Source organism: Diadema antillarum, unplaced genomic scaffold, assembly GCF_040938485.1.
Source record: "Diadema antillarum isolate AM-2024a unplaced genomic scaffold, OU_Dant_1.0 seq00001667_RagTag, whole genome shotgun sequence".
Taxonomy (NCBI): Eukaryota; Metazoa; Echinodermata; class Echinoidea; order Diadematoida; family Diadematidae; genus Diadema; species Diadema antillarum.
Genome location: NW_027272365.1, coordinates 12,362 through 33,986, shown reverse-complemented (window position 1 = coordinate 33,986; position 21,625 = coordinate 12,362). Strand labels below are relative to the sequence as shown.

At 38.2% G+C, this 21,625-nt stretch overlaps 1 pseudogene; it reads left to right on the top strand.

The window, feature by feature from the left end:
• The first annotated feature begins 8,052 nt into the window (after positions 1 to 8,052).
• LOC139711542 (uncharacterized) lies at positions 8,053 to 16,943 on the top strand (annotated as a pseudogene).
• The last annotated feature ends 4,682 nt before the right edge of the window (positions 16,944 to 21,625 follow it).

Sequence of the window (21,625 nt, the reverse complement as noted above, 5' to 3'; positions counted from 1 at the left end):
GCTGTCCTATAACCTGCCTATGACAATAATATGTTGTTAGCATTTGTCATTTTGTTCACCAAATTTGCCAACAGTCTTTTAAACACCACACATGTACATTTTGTATTTCTGCAAAAGCAATATAAACTGGTGACAAGAGGTGCATCAGTGCTTTGAAATAAATTACATAATCTTCAATTCTCTACACAATACGTAATTCCTGCGTGGGTATAAATGCAATAAGTTTTACCAGTCTAGGTGCAAACTTTAAAAGTGTGCAGAAATCGACTACACAATGACTGGAGAATTATAAAGAGCATTTTCCTTTTGTGCTTTTAAAGTTTAGAACTATGAATGACTCCACTTCTCAGATTGGCATCTGGTCTGATCTCATTACGTCTACCCCCCCCCCCCCCCCCAATTACAGTTGATTCAAAGCTGTTAAATGCAAATTATAGTGAAACATTATCACTGGTACATTGTAAGTTGCAAATACAATGTACTGTATTGGGATCATAACAAAACACGTGACCCTCCATCACACAAACCAACAAAAAGTCGCCTGACATGAATATTTGGTTGACGGCAGATTCTGAAAGAGCAGCTATAAAATACACTACTGTATAAGTCAATGCAAACGAACTTACCTACCCTATCTACATATTTCTCAAAGGTTTTCTTTGGCAGCATCAGTGTGTTTTCTTTGACTCAGCTCATTCTTGGCTAGCGTAGGTTTCTGGTCGATGCTGTCAACGGGCTATCGGGCTAAAACTGTCATTCTGATTGATGTATTCTTTTGGTCACCCAGCTCATTCTTGACCAGCCCATCGGTTCTGTTTGATGCTGTCAACGGGCTATCACAGGCTGTCATTCTGGTCGATGTATCGTCTTAGCCACACAGCTCATTCTCGACTAGCCCAGGGTTCTGGCTGATGCTGCAAATGGGCTATCCCGGGCTCTTATTCTGATCGATGAATTCTTGTGGTCGCCCAGCTCATTCTTGGCTAGTGTTAAGCCTACCGGTTCTGGCCGATGTTGTCAACGGTCTGTCACGGGCTGTCTCTCTGATCAATGTAGAGTCTACCTTTTTCCCTAACCGCACCAGCGACCCAAACACGTACGTACTGCTTCATCGTCCCGGCCAGAGTTACTTGTTCCCTGGTTTCTGTGCATGTTGGTGTGTCCACTTCCCTGATATATGAATTGAAAGATACAATAGACCTACACCGCGTTAATAAAACAATGTCATTGCTATAATTCGATAAACAGTACACGGCATTACACGGCGTGACTCCTCACTGATGAGAACAAGCCTGAAAACATACTGAAGAGATTTTGACCTAACAGTTAGGCCTACTGGGCTGTAGACAGACCTCTATTGGCTCTAACGTTAACACTGACAGTTATACATAACTTATAAGCTTCTAACATTAGAACAAATTTCCTTATTGCATGTAGACGGTATAAACCTTACCCCGGGGCGCTCCTTGTACACAGTTATCTTTGCGTTCGGCGTTTGGGCTATGTTTCGGAGTTAGTAGACTCTATTTTTAATAGGCATAGAAATGTCTTAAACGTTACATGCATACCTAGCTAAGTAACTTAGCCCGGCCCAGTCGCTGTAAAAACGTGACAGCCATGCTCCGGCCCCGCACGGCCGGCGTCTGTTCGGGCTAGCCCATGAGCCATTGCTATGCCAAATTTCTAATTGTAAAGTGTCTGTCAGCTCAGCCTAACATGTTATTGATAGATCTGGATCTACTGTACCTGGTAAACATTACACAAGATAGCAGCTTCGATCAAACTAGATCTAACATTAAGATCTAGCTAACCGTTAACCCGTTGAGGACGGTTTGATTTTGCTACAACATGCATTTTCCATAGATAGTCACCTGCCCGAGTATGCTTGGGACTCGTCCTCAAACTGAGTGATGAATCTAACACGTAACATTCTAACTTGATTTTGTACCAACGTCGAACGAATGTCATCTAAAAATGAGATAAAACCACATTAAAACTAAAAATCTTACCTCTTCTCCTAAATTGTGATGACTGCTGTGGCGAAAATGGAATTGACAGTGACACGTTTCCAGTCCACTTTGTCAAAAGTAATGTCTAACGTTACCGGGTGCCGTTCGTTATGGGTGTGATGTGTCTACACGTCTTACACCGTTCAGCCGTCTGCCGCTGCATATTGCATTGGCACTCTGCCGCTATGTGGTGGTAGGTTTGCATTGTAGGCGCGCGCAGGCAGGCAGCACAGGGCTACATATAGCCGCGGCGCGTGCTGCCGCGGTTACATAGTCCTACAGTGCAGTACTAGTATGTGTACGTTTACGCGTACGCATATCTGATCGAGCGCTAAAATTGGATGGTGGCAGCTGTCAGTTGGCACGCAGCCAAGAGAAGTCATTAGTCTACGATAAAAACAATACGTACTTTTTATTATCACAGCAGTAAAAACACATACAATATTTTTGTACCAATACCACAGTTTTGGTGATTCTTACATCTGACATTCGAATATACAGCAAGGGGAAAAATGAAAGTGGACCCAAAGATATTGTTTGACCTGCAGGAGTACCACAAATAACACTCGGGGACTGGGTCGCATACTAGCAAATGGTGACGAACGGAACCATTTCGATTGGGAACCATTTATAGGTGCTCATCGGAACCATTTTCCGAGAACCATCTGATGAGAACCATTTTGGAGCCGACGAGAACCATTTGAGAACCTTTTTTTCTTAGAGTGTGTAGTGGATCCAGTTGTCTGCGGTTAAAGCAAAATTCATCATGCATGAGTTTCTCCGAACAAGGCAGAGGCAGCTGCCTAAAATACAATGTCTGTGCCTTCCCCCTTGTCTGACATCACATGTTCATAGCGTGGGTTTCTGAAATTAAGCCCTCTATATATAGGTATAGAGAGAGGCGTCTCATACTCCAGTGGCACCAAGGGTTTCTTCGAAAAGGAGCTAGGTCGCCTCTTATCAGTTATTCTTAAAATCTCTCTGCCTTACCGTGTCTGTTATAACTTGGCTGTTGGTACTACGGGAAAGGGTGCATTACACGGCAGTGACACCATGGGTAAGTATTTGCATTAATCAATTTCCCTTTAAAAAAAAAAGGACAAACCGCATAAAGTGTAAAAGCAGAAATTTTCAGGCATTTTATATTTAAAAAAAGAAAGAAAATAAGCGCGAAAATGAAAGCCCGCAATTTCTTTTACTTTTAGCCCTTTCCCCCCAAAGATTTACGATAGTGGTGTTGATGGTGTCGTTGAAGGTGATGATGGTGGTAGTGGAGATGATGGTAATGATGGTGGTAATGATGATAATGAAGGTTTTCGTAGTGACGATTATGATGGAGAATGGTAATGACGATATTTAAGAATGAAGGTGTTGATTGTGAAAAAGGGAGGTAGGTATATACCTATAGATTGTTGCTTTCTGCTGTTCCAGACAGCAGCCAAGCCTTCTGTCTATTAATACGTACAAGGTGATGAATCTTGTTAAGGTATTGGCAATAAACAATTTCATTATTGATCTCATAACTGATGTTCCCACTTTAGATTACCGAGTTTAATCATTAACCTTGTCGGGCAACGTTTCTTAATATTCAAGTAAACAGTTTAAGTAGATAAACTGTCATAGAAAAAGTAGGGAGTAAGAGGATTTTTCGTGTTCATAACCATACCTTTTTAAAGCTTTTTAAAGTGGGTATAGCTATTCACCTTCAAGACTTTTCTCCCTAATGGTCCAAAATAAGAAATTAACATGACATTTAAGATATCTGAGGGCTTTTTGTTACCTATGGTGATGACTCTCCAACACAATAGCAGAATTTCTTAAAATGAAGCAATAAATTGCGTGATATTAAAAAATACAACCTTGATTTTGGAGGAATGATCTAAAGTGGATCTCGCCCCTTTTAGAAAAAAGCGCTATATAATAGAGGCGGACGGAAGGACATGGTATGGAAGAGGGCGGGTATCACCCCCACCCACACACACACACACACACACACACATACAGACGTACACACCCAAGGGAGAGCGTTTGCATTTTTGTTAGAACTGAAAATTCAACGATCTGGTGTAACCTTTTGGAGAGTATTCATATAATTTTTATTCGAAAAGTAAGAAAAATATATTTTAAAACAAGGCGAATTGCTAATTTATGGAATCTGTCACCTCTAGCTGTTCCCGCGACTCTGTCCTTGCGTACTAAGTAGTAATAAGTATTGGAGATCGAACGTGTCAGTGTAAAGGGGTTTGGAAGGGGTTATGCCACGAGAAGATATCTTCTACATTTTTAGAATTGGAATCTAAGAACCCGGTACACAAGCAGTGACAAGTTTGGTGGAATTTAAATGTAAATCAAAAATCAAGAAAAATCATGTCATTTCCCTGCATGATTCTTTCACTATGTAGCAACATTATAGAAGTGGAGAGAGGGCGGGTGGGGAATCTTCCTCCTACATGAGAAATCTTTTGCGTTTTAGAATATGAATTTAAGGAAATCATACACATTCTGAGTGGAATTTTAAGAAAATTGTCTATCAAAAAGTAAGACAAATTGTATTCCGGGCAATTTGCATAAGTATTGAGTCGTGTGAACTATAGCATCTGTCAGATCTTCTTCCGCGCGTGCATCTCCACCGTGTATCAAGTCTATATGGAGGTGCAAAGCGCTCACCAGCTATTTCCCCCCCCCCCCCCCCAAAAAAAAAAAATGGTGATAGGTAATTACGATGGTGCCAATGTTTCACAAACTTGTTTCACAAACTTGTCACTCTAGGATAACGAAATGCAAGAAACGCAAGGATCAGACATGCACACACACACACACACACACAATGATAAACTGGAAACAAAAAAGAAAAGATATTGCATCTAATATTGTTGCGTGATATCCTCAGATACTGACCAAATTATGCGAAATCCTATGTCCGAGTCGAAAAAAAAGGAGGGGTTCGAAAGTTTCTGAGGGTAATTGCCCCCCCCCCCCCCCCTCTGCGTACGACCATGAAGGATATTGACAGTATAGCTATAGTGCCTGAGAAAGACAGGTAAAATAATTAATTTATTAATTCATTGATTCAGTGTTATTTTCGCAGGGGAGCCTTTTCAGTTGAAGAACTATAGTTGAGTGATAGTCACATTTTTCAGCTACAACACCCGTGAACTTTTTCACGGAGGTGTTAAAATCACTGAATTTAGCTGTTATTCCGAATGTGCATCTTCTGTGTGTAAGTACAAAGTCTAGTGAGGTAGAGCTTAGGGGGAGGGCGCGGGAGGGTCCGCTCGACGGAGCTTTTGCGTATTAAGAATTGAAATAAAGCGATCTGGAGCACACCTTTTGTGGAAAATTCGGAAATTGTCATTCTCCAAAGTGTACTAAGTCTATAGAGGGAACCAAGCAATGAGAGGGTGGCAAGATACCTTTCCCGCCTCTCCAAGGGAGCTTTTTTTTTCAGTTTCAGAACTGCCGCACACTTTTGTTGGAATATCTAGAAAGTTGTCGATCAATTTGTCAATCAAGTCTATGGAAGGAGATCCTGTTTTTTCTGATTGCAGTTATACGTTTTGGTGCACATATTTTGTGGCTTCTTTGGAAAACTGTTAATGTTCATAGTGTAGCCACAGTCTGCTGGTAGTATGCAAGGGTGGGGGGGGGGGGGTAGCAAGGAGAAGGCGTGGGCGAGTGTTATCACCACCCTTCCAGTACGATGGAGCTTTTGCCTTTTGAAAGTTAAAATCGAGATATCTCGTATACGCATATTTCATGGAATATTTGGAAAAATTATGTTAACAAAAAACTGATCCGGGGGAACTGAGCGAGGAAAGTGTTGATTAAAAGGGGTATCCCCCTTGTACACCGGGGAACTTTGAGATCTCGGAATATAAGTGATAAGTCTTGTGCACTCAGAATTATTCAGAATTGTAAATCTAAAAAGTGTACTAAGGCTAGGGAAAGGGGGCGCAGGGGGGAGGTTTGGGGAGGGGGATAAGCCCGCCCAAGCACGAGAGATTTTGCATTTTGCCCCCATCCCCCCCCCCCCCCCCCCTTGGCAACACCAGTGGGCCCAAGGTGGTCCGACCCTTTGCGTAATATCTTGCGTAACTAATGAAAAACTGATCTTCATCACAATGTACAGTGTCCTGTGCATAAGTGAACTGGACACTGTGCTCCTTCAGGGGATTATTTTAATCGTATTCGTTACCCCCTTTCTCTTTTTGATCTAAACATTACGTTCACACACTTACAAAAGTCTGCTCCTATTGTTGCACACATCTTTGATTACGCGCTTTGTTGTTCTTCAGTGCGGCTGAATTTCAATGCCCTATGACACGCAAACACACGTATGGACAATACAGCGGAGCCAAAATGGGAGCTTTTTATGGATAATAGTCTTACAGATAGAAATCACCCAATCGAAAATCAGATGAGCGTAACCACATTCCAAACGACTCCATGCATAACATATTGCCGTCTCTGTAGAATCGTCGGCAGATTCCGTAGGCATTCATTAGTACTAGGTGTTACAAAAAAACATTTCCCACTTTTGATCCTTAAGAGTTCAAAAAACTATATATCAGATAACACTGACATTCTGAGCAATAGTTGAGCAACGTAGTGTACAATTTTGGTGGAAGTTATTTCAAAGTGATAGCAAAAATCTGTTTCATTACATTCCAGATTTATTTTGAAGTTAGGTTTCAGAACTTGCTATGTTTTCAACCCTCTTGTACAAAATTTTGATTTTGCACAGGGGTCAATTGGTGTGAATGGGAGTGAGTGGTTACACCCTCCCAATGGTCCTGAACAATGGCCAGGATTTGAATGCTGTATTACATATTCATGAGAAATTCCACTATCACATCTAGTCTTTCTTTATCCCGAAATGAAGTGTATGCAAGGACATGAAAATATGTGCTTATTTTTTGTTGTTATGGCCATGCACTTTACTCTTTACCATGAATTCAGACTAGCAGTGCCCAGGGCAATCCATCATTAATATAATGATAAAGCATTCAAGTGCCTTGGAGCAGGAGTCCAGATTCAGATTTCAGATTCAGATTCAGATCGTTTATTGTCATGCACTACGGCATAAAAATCTTTGCAACAGTCTCCATAAAAATTTCACATGTAAAGGAAAATAAATATGTATACATAACTGAAGGACAAGGAACATAACACTAAACAAAGTACAGCAAGTGCACGTACATGTATTATAATAATCAAAATATTGCACTTGGTCCCTGCACATGTACATGACTTGTCTTATTACACGCAAAAAAAGCATGCATGGCTCGTGACCCGGCTGCGTGTTTTTTTTAGACGGCACAGATTGGGGCATGGCGCGTGTTAAAGGTGCATGGTCCCGGTGTTTTAGTCAAATACGTACGCGGGCGCACGGCGCAAGTTTCCTATAGAGACTTACGCTATCGACTTCTCTTGGGCGCTTACGCTGTGGCCCACTTTCCCGAGTCCGAAGAAGTCCGATCCACTGTGTCAGTGGTCCGATCACAGTTCGGCTCATGATTCGGCTCAGGGGGATGACAGCTTTAGCAAATTTCTTTTGTGATGTCATAATAAGAAAATCATATGCACGCACCCTGGCATTACTACAGACTGCGTGATGCGCAGAGAAGACAACGAAGGCAACGTTACTTAGCAACATCTACGCGCTTTACTCTTGATGACAGCTCAATTTCGGCAATCTTTGTATCAATGCTAACGGTGATCGGCAGTAGCATCAACAGCGCCATCTACACTACCGGGACTATGCCCCTTTAAACCTATGGGACACGTTTTTTCCTCCTCTGAATAGTGCCTGCGGGGTGAGACTAGTCATGATTGCACTACAGTAGTCATGAGTCAACTTTCGACCAATGCAATACCGTATACGCGCTTACCGTATGTACTGTCTATGGATGGTATAATACTATAGCAGCTCAGCGCCAGCGCAGCGCATAATATAGCGCCAGCGCAGATGTTGATATCTGATATTCGCGGCAAAGTAAAGGCTAACACGGTATGATTGTACCTGTCTTTTAATGTGTCAACAATGTGTTTAGACACCATTCCTGCTCAGTTAAGGGTAAGTTTTATTAGCAGTTTGGGTAGTTTTCGACTGATTTCATTTTGCACGGTGATTTTTTAAATAATTTTCCATAATGATAAGTAAATGCATTGTCATTTAGAGTAGTGCAGTAGAGATCCGCACAACACAATGGGCATGATGCCATGTCCATGACAATGGATGTATGACTATATCAAAGTCTAGACTCTATGTTACATGAACGTGACAAGCAGTCCGCCGTATGCCAGTGAAGTGGCTTTTAAACCTAGTCTACCTAACTTTTTCTAAAGTTAATGGGTAAATGCTTAATAATTAGTAAAACTTTAAAATTATTAAAGTTAGGCCCTGGGTGTCTGATTTGACATGTGACTTGTAGAAGACCTAGCCTAGCACATAGGGCAAGGCTATAGTATGTGTGTACAAAAATGACTGAGTTGGGAGCAAAGTCTGAGCCCCTTCTGAGCGGCAGAGTTTTTGTCTGGATGTGAATTCAACGCAATGCTGTGGGGTGATCTTAAAGTTTAAACTTAATAAGATTTCACATGAATGAAGTTTGGTATGTTTTGGTAGGTAAAATGTATCTTTTAATACTTGTCTTTAATAGTAGGATAAGTAACATAGCCTTAACTGTGCTTTAGGTATATGAATAACAAGATCAATCAGTTTAAAACTTTAATTCTAACGTTTAATAGGTGACTATACTAAGCAAGTTAGGTCTAGATCTAGAGTCTAGATCTATTTCTGAAGCTAAAAACACTCAATAGTGGTTATTGCACATCTTGTGTGGAGATTTGTAGGCCTATGACAAATTGACATGTCACTGCTTAAAAGGGAACCGAGATTTTTTACCATAGGAATATATACAGACTGCACATCTTGTGTGGAGATTTGTAGGCCTATGACAAATTGACATGTCACTGCTTAAAAGGGACCCGAGATTTTTACCATAGGAATATATACAGAGCTCCTTCTAGTGGTCATTCATTGTTTACTCAAATCTGTCGTTAACAGTAACTTTCGGTGTGTTTAAGTTAATTTCCTGGTGTCTGGAGTGAGAATCCTCCAGTTTTTAAAAGATTGACAAACTTCTCCCTTAAAACCAAAACTAAGTTTGGGCTTTAAAGTTAAAGGGATGAAATGAAAGGAAAATAAGGGATTTTAGCTAGAGTAGAAATGATAGAAACAAAATCCATCCCTGAAATATTTTCAAATTTGAGTGAATTGAAGCATCCCTCTTCATTTTACTTGAACCCTATCTTTCTTTTTCGGGGGGGGGGGGAGGGATTTTATTTATTCTTACACTAAAAAGTTTGAATATTCTCAAAGCAAATTCTGGAACATTAAAAAAGAAGTGATCGATGTGAATCAGTTTGCATGTTTATTTGTCAAGTTACAATTATTTGATTGCAAAAGCCCCTTTCTGAAAGTTTCTCCCATTGTTTGTTTGCACAGGCAATATTGCCAGTTGACCCGGTTGCGCCGCCGGTACATGTCTGTTCCTTCAGTGTCAATGACAATGCCTCAAACTTTTCAGCCACATTTTGCCTGAAGTCAAGAACACCTGACAGCTGGCAGCAGTGGCTGGTTACTTTCCAAGAAAAGACAAAAGTAACATGGAGGGTAAAGACAACCATGCCAGCACATGGAAGATCTGTAATTTTCAAGGTAGGACCACCCACCAATCATACTTATTTTCAATTTCTTCCATTCTTTAATTGAACAGAGAGGAACGGAGCAAAAGCAAGCCAACGTCAATCCAGTCTCCTTGATTTCAATTAATATGCAAAGCAATATTTGAGAAAAAAAAAAAGGTGTTAGATCATATTGATAAAAACTGCCAAAAGTATGCACCAAATTTCATTTTATAATTACAAATATCAAAATGAAATAAGGCTCTCCCCCTAACATTTTATAAATTCATATTGATAACTAGTACATTGTATATTAATACGTATCCTCATTCATTTGATGCTATGAATGAACACCTCTGAATAAGAACGGAATGAATGACACTTGATGACAACAGTAGAGTACAGATCAAATGAGAATGGGTGGCAGCATTTAAAGACCTACATGTATAGCTAAAAGTGAAGGACTTAATAATAGCAAACCAGAACTAAGAAGAAATGAAGTACATGTCGTAAATTGAACTGTTTTGCACAAAATGCACAGGATGTTTGTGGTTCTAAATATTATTAATGCATAGTATGTCAAATAGTTATGACAAATATAAATAACTATTGTAAATCATTGTGTTTGTTATTGACAAAACCTAATGTAATTTTTACCATTGTAACAAACTTTCTATACCGGTACTTGTATTGTTGACAGTAAGTATCATTTTGTGCGACCCTGAATTATATTCCTGTGAAACATATGCAAAGTATATAACATGCTCTTTTTTATTCAGTCATTTTTAATTGAAATTGCATAAGATTCATTTCTTTTTTTTTTTCTTATTTTGACTCTCAAGAAACAATACAGATGCCAACATGGACAGCAGAGGACAAAACGGTATACCAAGTTTCATCCTAAAAACACTGACTGTACATCTACCATGACAGTGACCATCAGAAAGACAGAGTTTTCCAGGAAAAGACAGAGTAGGTAGGTAAAACTCTAGCATTGCATAGTCATCACATATGGTCAAGATAGTAGAAACAATTTTCAATACATGACTCATTAATGTCATTCTGTTCTATCTAATGAGCCAGAGGCAGTCAGGTGTCTTGACTTTAAAGGATAAGTATAAGCCAGTCCCAAGTAAATTTTCAAACAAAGAGCAAGAACAGACAAGAACACTGAAAATTTGATGAAACTTGAATAAAAGATAAGGAAATGAAGAAAAAGTATATACATATATATATATATATATATATATTGATGTTGTTCACAAGGTACCCAAGGGCCCTAGGGGTAGGGTAGAATAGTCAAGTTATAAAATGTGTGTAGATGACAATTACTTGGTAGTGAATATAGAAGAAAAAAAATGACATATGCTTTTCTATACATAAACTAGACATTGAGAAGAGTGTAAGAGTTATTGTATTTTGTTGTGGTTTATCAAGGAAGCTGCAGGGGTTAATCACAATAAGCTAAGGCTTGAAATTCCATAAAAATGCAATGAAAATGGAAATGAGTGTTGCTGCCATGGCATCACAGTTGTTCACTGAATTTATACAAATGTTTACCCACAGATTTAAGATCCATGTATATGTTTGACGTATCACAAAATTCAAGAGAATTCTTAAGTGTCATTTTCATGTACAAAGTCAATGGAAAATTATGAGGCAAGGACATCAACTCAGTCATTTGCATATTCATAGGCACTGTTCAATATTTTTTTTTTGTTGTTGTTGTTGTGATAGAGACTTCAACAATTTATAACCTCTTTGTTTGTGTTTTCTTTTTTTTGGGGGGGGGGAGGGGTTGGAAGGGTCTGATTTCAATCAAATGTTCACAGTTCTTTTCAATTAAAATAATTTCTTGCTCAAACTTGCAAGTTCTCTAAGTTTGCCTTCTGGGTTATGTGACCAATATTTTACTTATTTACCTAATTTAAGCACTACATTTAGTGAATGCATGAGCATGTGCAGATCCAGAATTTTGTAAAAGAGGGGCCAGATCACCTGAATCCAAAATTCACAACACTTGCCAACCCTTGCTAGCCCTGGAAATAACTTGTCAAGTGTTGACAAGTGAATAGACTATTTGACCATAGCCTATTGTATTCACTGCACAAATGATTACTTTTTTTTTTTTTTTTTGGTTCTGCATGCAGGAGCTCAGACACCCACATGCCGGAGTGGCCAACTGAAGTGAGTATCACTTGGACTCACAATCATGCGTCAAGCATCCCTGCCTCACTCAAGTACAGGGATGTTGGAGAGGAGGCAGTGAAGAAGCTGCAATAACTGTTTGAACAGGGGCATTCTCCTCAAACCGCCCTCACAATACTTCATAGTGATATGCAAGTCGATGACCCTGAGGGCTACATCACAAAGTCTGCGGATAGAGCTGTGTGCCCCGACCTCCAATTTTGTTATAGGTAAACAATTCTTATCATTGCCCTTATGATCACCAGTATCACAATCATCATCATGCATTGACCCTGAAAATGCCAGATTGTATCAATGTTTCAACAACGGAGTACCAAATTCACATACACATGCAGTCATGCATGCAATTATTGTAATGCCTATTGAATTGAGAGAACTGGATTTTATGCATGATTGATTCTATATTATTTAGTGTGTCACTGTGTCACTTATGTTTTCTCATCAGCTTGTCTTCTTATTAGTGGACAAAGATTCAAGGAAGTAAATTCTGCTTCCAAATAAATCTGGCAACCAATTAAAAAGCAATTTAATAGCACATAAAAGCCCCAGAGGAGTTTGGTATTATTGAAGTTTTATCAATCTTTCGAAAATCGAAGCATTTTCACTCTAGATACCGGGAAATAAAATCAAACATTTCTAAAGTTAATGTTAATGAATTGTGAGAAGTGGATTTTATGCATGAGTAATTCTATTGTTTTAGTGTGTCCCAATGTCACTTATGTTTTCTCGTCAACTTCTTTTCTTATCAGTGGACAAAGATTCAAATCAGAGGACTTGTAGGAAATGAAATGAATAATACGATTGAATGCAATATAATTTCATGTGAAATGAACCAATACAAAACATTAATATAGTAAAATGACTTAAAATATTCATCCGGTTTGCCTGACATGACTCTAATTTTTACAAAGTTCCAGCACAGATCATTTACGATATGTATATCCACTGTTTTATGACTAGTTCTTTTTTCTTTCATTTTTCATTTCGTTTATTTTCCACATATATATATATATAGCATGAACTTAATATTGCAATATAACAAATGAAAAGAAAAGTAGATGCAATTGCATTGTACAAAAGAATTATTACAAACAATATTAACGATGATGCATATTAAGTATAACAAGTTTAAGATGTGGAAGGAGCCTATTTAAAAGGAATGCTTGTCAATTATAGGCCCCTGTAAAGAAATAAAATTGTGTACTAAATACTGCATAATTCGCATAATAACATAATGGGTAATAAAGTAGCCAAGAACATAACAAAATGAAATAAATAAAGAAAACAAAAAGAAGCTAGCTCGGCATATAAACAGAAATAGGTAATAAATTATCATCTTTGTAATAATCAATTTTAAGATTCAGTTTTCATTTTTCAAGTTTGCCTCAAAGGATACACAGAAAATTATCATAAATATGTTGAATTAATAGTGTCGGAATCACATGTCTGTACTATATTTTTGAGTGAATAAAAATACCCTTGAAGTACAAAATACAATACGAAATACACACCTGCCAGGGTAGAAGAAACAAACAAGAGCAACTATATACCAATAAACCTTATGGCAATAACATTAAGAGGAGAAAAGAATCAATCAGTTCATGCTTGTTTTAAAAATTGAATGAACTGAATTAAATCACATCACTTTTAGGGTAAAGGTTTTTATGACACTTGTAGTGAAGTTGATAGGACTTCAGAAACTGTCTGGCACACAAGTTATATTGGAATGCTTAATGATGATCTTCCCATATTGGTTACATGTGAAATTTGGAATAATTAATGATATATGAGTTTGCACATTGTGATTATTTCTACACTGCAGACTGTACTACCATATCTTTAACAAAAATTATGGAGCAGGGGATGGACAAGGGATGATTGACGCCATTGAAGATAGAGTCATCACCCCATACAACACAGAGGTGGGAATGAAGTGTGCAGCCATGGCCAAAGAGGATGACCACATCATCATAGCCATTTGTACACCAATGATGAGGAGGGTGCATACGACAAGGCAGATTGGAGAGATGGTGTTCATAGATTCCACAGGTACTGCAGGCCTACTGAAATCTGTATAATGACATGCTTACAAATTAGAAGTAAATGGAAAAGGCACAGTATAAAATACTCGGAAGATATATAATGTTTTAGGAGGCACTCATATTCATGACTCTAGACACCTTGTAACAGAAGATGATTTTGTTCAAAGTTTTTTATTTTAATATCCTACATAAGTATAATAGAAGGATACATCTTATGATCGTGCTCTAATGTCACACTACTATCACATTGTGCAGCAAGCACCATTCGATTGTAATGGCATAGAAGTCTCTACGTGTTTTACGTGTTTACGTGTTTTATGGATGTTGAAAATTTCAATGGGCCATCAAATAGGACTTGGTAGGAAAGAGTCTGTATCATGTGATATGTAAACACAACACGGGTAGCGTTTTGGGCTTCATTGCCAGCTAGTGATTCCATGTACACTTGTATATATATAAATGTTCATCACTGTAAATTAGGCATTCACTGCAAATGCCACCTTTTTGGATATGGTTGATCAGCACATCACATACAAACAAATCTTTATGTTAGAATAGAATCTTAATTACCAGTCAAAAGTGTGTCTTATTATGCTTGTGAAAAATTGATACCTCTTGCGAGATTGGATGCTTGTGAAAAATTGATACCTCTTGCGAGATTGGATGCTTTCAATTATTACAATCACCATTTAATGATATAGCCCCAGTATAGTTTTGGTGTTATTGAAGAAGTTGATTTTTATCAATCATGTGAAAAGTGGAGCATTCTCACTTAAGACAACAGAAAATAAAATCAACACATTTAAAATTACTGTTAATGAAAAATATTAAGCATTTAATGAGCAACCACTAGAGGGAGCTCTGAACACATTCCTTAGGTAAAATCTTGGGGGCAGGCATCCCGATATATTACATTTTTTGGGTAAGCAATCCCCAAAGTAGATTGTTTTGGAGAAACAATTCACAGGGCTTTTAGAGCTCATAAAGCTCTATAAACAAAACCAGTTAAGCATAAATTTTATTATTTTTCATGGATTACCAAACCATACTTTGGAAACTACCTACAGGTGGTTTAATTATTACAAAACTCATTTTGCAGGTAATGTTGATCGACACGGTAGTCGAGTATTTCTACTCCTAACACACAACAGTGCCGGTGGTGTACCTCTGGGCGTTATGATTACATCATCTGAGCAGCAGAGTGTGATAGAGAAGGGTTTGCAGCTCCTCTCTGAGGTGATGCCGCCTGATTGCTTCAACGGCCGAGGAGCAGCTGGGCCAAACGTCTTCATGAGTGACGACAGCACAGCGGAGCGGACGGCACTTGGGAATGTCTACCCCTCCTCCACCCTGCTACTGTGCACATTTCATGTGCTCCAGGCTTCATGGCGCTGGCTGTGGGACAGTAAACATGGAATTCCTAAATCTGCCAGAAAACCCCTCTTCCAGAACATCAAGCGCATCATGTATGCATCAACCCCTGGAGAAGCTGCCACAGTATTCTCAAATGCTGCTGAAGACCCTCTCACATTAAGGTATGCCTGTTTGATACTGGCTCAATACTGTAAAACAATAATCCATGGAAAGATCAGAATAAACAGAGTAGTCAATATAGTTAAAGAAGAGCAAGCCGGATTTGTAATTTTAAAATTTTAAAAAGGCAGAAATGCTCGGATGATATTTGAATGAAACCAGATAGGGTGCATAACATGCCATCAATCATGCATGAAATGATGAATTGATTGGATTTAGGATTGTTTTGAGTAAACAGGTCAAATGTCACAGGTCTGTTTTCATATAATTTCAGCAAATTAATGTAGTGACAAAATGTGACCCTCTCGATTAGATTTCAAACAAATTCAGGTTAAATGTTTACTACGATGCAATAACAAATGACTATAAAGACTGACGTCCATCATGTGTTAACTATAACCACGTCAGATTGATTAAATTCATGCATGAAGTGAAATTTGCAACCAAAGCTGTGCAAACGCAAACTGTTGCAAATCAAAGTACACGTGTACTTGAAATTGGCATGGCAGTGCCCATTTATCTTCAAAGGTCTTCTTACTCTTTATATTGTTTGCAGCTGTTACAATGCATGCATGTAATAATGATGAACGTTGACTAACTTGACGAAACTAGTTATGTATTGTTATGTGGAAACATGCGATTTACCAGTCACAAATTCTCCACTTTTCAGATGATCCAACTTTAACATACTTATGTGAATTAGCGCCACTTGCCTATTTCATTCTTATAGCTATAGCACATCTAGCTTGTGTGTTAAGCCGTACACTGCCTTCGTTATTCTGTACTACGTTCAGCTAGTGCATGCATCTGTACTGGTATGCCAGTATGAACTGCGTAACATACACACATATGTATTAATTGTAACCACACCCTGTTAGATCTAATGTGAACATGGAGACAGCTACTGCCTGCTAGGTCTCCTGCTAACTCCAACAAAATCTGTAATAGCCTTTACCTCAATCAGTATGTGGGATACTGATTAATTGTGAACCCATTGCTACCAACCACGCAGTGTGAAACACACCACATGCGCCTTGAAAATTAAGGAAAAGTGAATGAAATTCCAGTAATGGAACGTTGAGAAATATACAGACGCATACATCAGTGAATTTTTTGTAAGTTTTCTCCTTCAACTTCTAATTTCATTGTCTGTAGATTTCCTAAGTACCTTGACTACCTGAATGCACTGTATGAGAGGCGAGCCCTGTGGGGACTGTCATTCAGATCATCATTTCTTGTCCGTGGAAACAACACCAATAATTATGTCGAAGCTGCGATGAGGGTGCTGAAAGACAACATTCTCCACAGGACAAAAGCCTTCAACATCCCTCAGCTAGTGCACTTCATCTTGTCTCGCCTTGAACCACACTACCAGAGACGGCTTATTGCTGTTGCAAACCAAAGACCCATGACCTCTCCTCGAATGAGGCCTACGAGCTGCAAAAAGGAAGATATCTCGAAGGTATATCTTAAAGCTATTATACTTTGCCACCATAGCATATAGCAATAGCATTGATTCTTCACCTGCCCTTTGAGTGGTTCATTGATCCAAGTTTAATGATAAAATCTATTTTCAGTCAGCCGAACGAACATAATTGCTGATCCGGAAAACTTAATAAAAATTGAATGTATCTACAGTGTATATATTGAATGTATCTACTGTATACATATATATATATATACATATAATAGATAGATATAGATATATAAACACAACAAAAAAGTAAGTCCCCCTATATTCAAAGTAACACAACTTTTTGAAAAGGGGGTTTCCAGCAATGCAATTTGGCAGTAATGTTCCTCAAATAATGGGCTCGCTTGTGTGTAAAAATCCATTGAGTTATGCATGAGTGAGCACACATCAAAGGGGCAAATGTCACTTTTCAAAAGTCACAAGTGTTCTGTTTTAGGTAGAAGATTTAGCAAAAAATTGGCAAATTCAGTTTCAAATGCATGTTTCAAGTGCTATTTTTGTTATGTTTTAAATGATCAGACATTATCCCATGGATCTGGATATTTTTAACGGTCATTAAAAAAAACATTTTTTTGAAGGAAATTTGCAATTTGCAGCGTTTTCACAAATATTGATCTTAGCCAGAAAAGGAGGGGTGGAACAAAGTGATTTACACCTTTAATTTATGCCCGTTCAACCGTAAAAACTGCTGGGATATGTGGATGGGGTCTAAAGATTGGCATTACATCAAAAATTCTCTTTGAATGTACACGAGAAACAAAATTCATGAAATTCTTTGTAGAAGAGCTTACAAAAAGACCCTTGTGACTTTTGAAAAGTGACATTTTTCCCTTTTATGAGTGTGCACTCAGACATGACATACTGCAGTATTGGAACATATTGATTTTCATACACAAGGTAGCTAGATACATGTTGAAAAATGTTCCTGCCAAATTTTGTTACTGGACACCCCTCCTTTAAAAAGTTATGCTCCTTTTTAAAAGGGGGGACTTACTTTCTTTGTTTATTTGTAAAGGGTGGCCCAATAAAAAAGGATCAGTGGATTTTCAGGACCTCGCCTTAACTTTCAGTTATTAATTTTTAACTCTGTAGAAAGAACCTCTGTTTTCCGAGAGTAAAATAACACATAATCATCCTTTTCGGTTGAGAACATTTGATGTTATGAGTGATTTGATTTGGACTGTCATTTTCGAGAACTGCCTAATTCAGAGGTTCGGGGCATGATTAATGAATCAATATTAATAATTGATTTTTAGGGCAATGCTGATCGTATTGTGTATATTTTTCATTTTGCGGATAGAACAACGTCTTGTCACTATAATAACACTAAATTCTCCAAATTTGGTTGGAGTGATTTCCTAAGAAATTTCATTTTTGGGGTTTGCACTCATTACTCATTATCATCCCTGTTAATTGACCAATTCGGGTTCGTTGAGGGCCCACAGCGCCACTGGGAGCAGCCATTACCTCATTTTGCGGTGTCCCAGCCGACCCCCCCCCCCCCTCCTCTCCCCCACCCCACGGGCAACATGTTTATCGCGCACTTGTAACAAAGGTTCGCGCAATAAGCAAGCATTCGCGCACTCAGTACGAGATGCTTATTGGCTAAAGCAACCATGCATCAGTTTTTCATTCCGTGCGCGGAAGGCGGTGGGGGAGGCGTGGGGGAAAGGGGGGGGGGGGGGTCGGCTGAGACACCGCGTAATGAAAATAATAATAGTAATAGTGAGACTCGTATAAAGCCCACATTTCTACCTAAAAAAAGATACTCAAGGCGCTATAAAACAGAGTACAAAGTAATGGCGCTGCCTATGCCAAAAATACACATAGCGCGTCACAGAATCGGTCAATAGGAACTAAAAATCGGTCAAATCTCGAAAGTGACAATTCAAAATTAACAACTCACAAAAATAAACTCCAAAACCAAATTTGATGATCTTTGTGTTTGGGATATGTTGTAAAGTTTTTGAAATACAGTCAACCTTGCACGCCTAAATTCAATCTGTTGGGAGTTTGGACTAAAGAATTATAGCTTCGACTTATAATCTTCAACATATATTAATGAGGAGTAAACAGTTAAAAATAAAAGAATATGAAATGAAGAGGACTTGATAAGACCTTCGTGATTATTCGACTTGTGCGAGTTTGAATTAGGCACGGTTTACTGTATGATCGATATTCATTTGAAATGGGGCAGTTGCTCAAGTTGCATATGTGACAGTGCACCTCAAAACGAACATAAAGTCGCACACACTGATTTCGCGTGAGGACTGAAAATAAGTGAAATGGGTCAACCTAGCCGAACTTGACTTTTTCATATTTTCTGAAAGAGCGGGTCTTCTTTTACATTATGCTAAAATTTGGTATCATAAAACGGGCAGGAAAGTGTGTTTTTTTAGCAGTTTATCTCGAACATTTTTGGTAGAACAGTGTGATTAGGTGTGTCTTTAGAATCCCTTTTTCATTTCTGAAAAACCTTGTCCCTACTCTTCACTTTCAACTCTAATAACTTTTGAAAGGATAGTGCTACTGCTTTGAAAGTTGGCATTGATTATGGACAGAATGTGTTAATGAGGCATGCTTAATTTCAGTTTAATCTGATAATCCCTTCATTCATTGCAACTGATTGACAAATTGCCCTACATCGACGTAAATAATTGATCAGTGTTTTAGTAGTAGCCGTGATAAAAAATCATGGGCGTACATACTCGAGCAGGATTCGAACCCACGACCTCCTGATCACCGGACAGGCGTCATCTCCACTAGACCACCGAGCTTTCGCCCGACAGCAAGTGTTGGTTCTAATCCTTATAGCATGCAGCGGGCACTGCTTTTGTTATTCAAATTTATGAAGTTCTTCCGTCGTGATGTTTTCATTGCAACTGATTGACAAATTGCCCTACATCGTTCGGTAACGAGTCGAGGGAATGTGTACTTTTTGCAAAAAATGAAATTTTGTGAAATTCTCTTTACATTTTCCTTATATTGTTGTACGCATGTGACATCTAAGTTATTCACACACTGCAGCAGTCTTCTCATCCAGCGGTTACTGAACAAAAACTTCAAAACTTCATAACTTTTGAACGGATTGTCCAATTTTCCTCAAACTTTCAATGATGTGTTCTAATAATATTGCTACATTCTCTCAATCCTTATGTTTATGAAGGTGAACTTGTCCTTTAAGTATCTTAAACTGAAATTCTCTACTTCTTGCATCTATTGACGCTTGCACTATGAGTTTACGTGCTTTATATATATCCTGCTCTGTCATATCAAAATTAGACTGCATTGTAAGAGCACTTACAGACGTTTCATATTTAAATTCTACTAATACATCATAACAATGTCTGCTCTTTAATCGGGCACTCTGACGTAAGCGTTCCGGAAGGACGACAATGTCTTTGAGGACTTGTTGAAATTCTGTGCTAACTGATAGAACCTGAAATTCTGTATTCTTTTTAACAGCTGACCAAATACCTTGTAACCTCAGATAATCATTACTATCAATACCAAATTCTCTTTTTGTCAATATTGATATCGGCATTGTTCCAAATTATCTGTGATATGAAAGCTTGATTTTCCATTGGTATGGATATCGACAGCCATTTCTGCAAAAGAGAGGAGTAAAATCTGGGTATATTCGGAGAGAAATTGCTCATTTCATAATTGCTATTGAAAATAAAAATTCCGCCATATTCATCTAATTAATTTATCCAATTACTTGAAACCATACTTGTGGATTTTTCAGGTTTCATCATATTTATCCAGGTCAACTGTTGTGCATCGATAAAAGAATGTACATCTAACATCTTCAGACCGCCCTTGATCAATTCTTGTATCATCACACAACGTTTGATTCGATCTGGGCCATTCCACAAAATGTCATAAAACATTCTTTCAATCTCCTTTACTATTTTCTTAGGAATGATAATGGAGGCCAAAAAAGTGAATAAATTTTGAAATTCCGAAAGTTTTAAGAATAAGTATTTTTCCAAACAGTGTAAGTTTCCTAATTTTCCATAAATTCAACAATTTTCTCAATCCAGACATCAATTCGGCCATTTTATCATTTTGAAATCGCTCTGCGTTATAACCAACATAAGTTCCCAAGATTTTAATCGTGTCAACAACACGAACTTCATATTTTAACACATTTTTAATCTCTTCTTTTTCGATCGATATTGATTGCTTTTAAAACGATCAAAATCTCTGTCTTTTCTTGGTTACATTTCAAACTGGAGCATTTACAGAATTGATCAAGAATTTTGAATAAACTCTTGACAGAGGAGGCATCGCAACAAAACGAACAGAAATCATCGGCGTAAAGTGACAACTTGAACTCTTTGTCGTTAATTGTGATGCCGGCTAGATCCTGTGAAGAGCGCAAACGAATTGCTAGTGTCTCTAATACAATGATAAACAGATAAGGGGACAAGGGATCACCTTGTCTGACACCACGTGTTATCTGGAAATAGCCAGTTGATGTTCCATTGTTAAGTACACATCCTTCGATATTTGAATATAAAGTTTTTTGTCCATCTAATAAAAGACGGACCAAATCCAAAAGCTTCTAATGCATGGTACATAAACTCATGATCGATAGAATCGAATGCCTTGTGAAAGTCAATCGATACAATAAAACTATCTATTTCCTCAGTACGCAAAAAAAT